This window comes from Oryzias melastigma, unplaced genomic scaffold (assembly GCF_002922805.2).
Source record: "Oryzias melastigma strain HK-1 unplaced genomic scaffold, ASM292280v2 sc00216, whole genome shotgun sequence".
Lineage (NCBI taxonomy): Eukaryota > Metazoa > Chordata > Actinopteri > Beloniformes > Adrianichthyidae > Oryzias > Oryzias melastigma.
In genome coordinates, this window is record NW_023416882.1 from 68,345 (window position 1) to 70,690 (window position 2,346).

General features: G+C 40.5%; 1 protein-coding gene across 1 annotated transcript in view; it reads left to right on the forward strand.

The window, feature by feature from the left end:
• LOC112140824 overlaps window positions 1–2,346 on the forward strand; it is a 40,438-nt gene that overhangs the window by 10,893 nt on the left and 27,199 nt on the right. The window contains exon 2 of the mRNA XM_024263834.2: window positions 857–1,030. The gene's annotated coding sequence lies outside the window, so the exon portion shown is untranslated. The remainder of the gene's footprint in view (window positions 1–856; window positions 1,031–2,346) is intronic.

A 2,346-nucleotide genomic window follows, 5' to 3' on the forward strand; every position in this document is an offset into this window, starting at 1 on the left:
GATACTTGATGGTGTCTCATCTTTGGGTTCAGGCTCTGAGCTGAGGAAATCCTCAGGATTGAGTAAAGGTGTTCATCAATCAGAACCTTCTATATTAGTTTAGCTTCATCAAATAGAACAGTTGTTCACATATATACTGTATGTGCTGACAAACGTAGAGAGAGTCTGGGCAGCTTGGATGTGCAGTTGGAGCATTGTGTCAGGATGAAATGTGCAAACTCAGCAGCAACCACTAATATTGTTCTTTCAGTGTGTCATTACACATTACTCTTTCTGCTGAGTCAGCAAAGTTTCAATCTTCAGTCAGTCTTTATGGAAGAGATCAGTTCAGGTTTAGAAAAGAACTTTTTACTGACAAACTGATGGAAAAGAGAATCCACCAGCTCAGTGGCCTTGTGGTAGAGTGTCCGCCCTGAGATTGGTTCAAATCCCGGCCGAGTCATACCAAAGACTCTAAAAATGGGACCCAGTGCCTCCCTGCTTGGCACTCAGCACTAAGGAGTTGGACTGGGGGGTTAAACCACCAAATGGTTCCCGAGCGCGGCTGTGTCTGCAGCTCACCGCTCTCCCAGGGGATGGGTCAAATGCGGAGAACAAATTTCACACACCTAGGTGCGTGACAAATAGTGGGACTTTGACTTTAACTTTAACTTTAACTAGAAAAGCTCTACAGCGATTTGAAAAACTGATGATTGTTTGATATTTTCCTCATCAATTGAGTTGATTGTGTGATGATGATTGATCTCAAACTGATCTGTTTCAATAACGATCTTGTAAATCTGATCAAATTCTGTTTACTTGCTGGAACTCCAGCTGTCATCACTGCTCCTGAACACACTATTCTGTCTGATTTCAGGTTGTGGGGCTGCAGTTTGTCAGAGATCAGCTGTGAAGTTCTTGGCGTAGTTCTGAAGAACAACCCATCCAGACTGACAGAATTGAACCTGAGCAGGAACAAGATCCAGGATTCAGGATTTCTTCATCTGTGTGGTTTTCTGGAGAGTCCAGACTGCAGACTGCAGACTCTGAGGTCAGTAAATGAGCTGAACTCCCTGAAGGATGAGAAGAAGGTTTCAGATGAAGAACTTTCTGATATTTCACTGGAAGATTTTCAGAACATTTTCTGGATCACAGCTTGGAATCAGTTCAGCCGTCTGATGAAATTTTCTACAACCTTTCCTTGATCCCATGACCTTTTCCAACAAGGTCAAAGAAAAGAGGAAAAGGAGACAGGAGGGAATGTTTCCACCAGTGAGGAAACAGCTTACAGTGGTGTTCAAAAGTTTGTGCACCCCAGTTATAATGTTATATTTTTGTGCATAAAGAAGCCAAGAACTGATTGAAAAATCCTCTAAATGGATCAGTTTAAAGATTTTTTATAATTTTAATATTTAAAAAAATGAGTCATTATTTCTATCATTTACCCTTTCAAAATAATAGAAACTAAATAACGGTGTGTGTAAAAGTTTGTTCACCCTGCAGGATTTATTTTATGCATTGCCCCCTTTGGAAAAGCTGAGACATGACAGTGTCATTTATTGTTTACAATCATCGTTTGCAAAGACAGGTGATTTCAGTCTCAAAGATTTAAAATAATGTGAATCATCTGACCTTGCTCCAACAATCAGCATCATGATACTCACAAAGCAGGAGAAGGCTACAAAAAGATAGCAAAGCTTTTTCAGATGCTAATATCCTCTTTGTGGAATGTAATTAAGAAATGTCAGTCAACAGGAACAGTGGAAGTCAAACCAAGATCTGGAAGAACAAGAACAATCTCAGACAGAGAAGCTCATAGGATTGTGAGAAAAGCAAGTCTAAACCCATGTTTGACTGCACGATCCTTCCAGAAAAACCTGCACACTCTGGAATTATGCTACACTGTTCTACTGTCAATAGATACTTGGACAAATATGGTCTTCATGGAAGAGTCATCAGAAGAAAGCGTCTCCCACGTGCTCATCACAAAATTCAACGTTTGAAGTTCACAAATGAACATTTAAACAAGCCTGATGAATATTGGAAACAAATTCTGTTTACCAACGAGGTTAAAATTGAACTTTTTGTCCACAATGAGCAAAGATCCGTTTGGAGAAGAAAGGGTCCAGAGTTTAATGAAAAGAAGCTCTGTGCAACTGTTAGGCACGGGGGTGGATTAATCATGAATTAGGCTTGTATTGCAGCCAGCGGCACAGGAAACATTTCACGAGTTGAGGGAAGAATGGAGTCCACAATATTTTAGCAAATGTTGGAAACTAACTGGATGCCGTCTGTGAAAAGGTTAAAGTTGAAGAGATCTACAACGGAGCTACACAACAACATCAGCTCACTCCAGCATAAGGACCC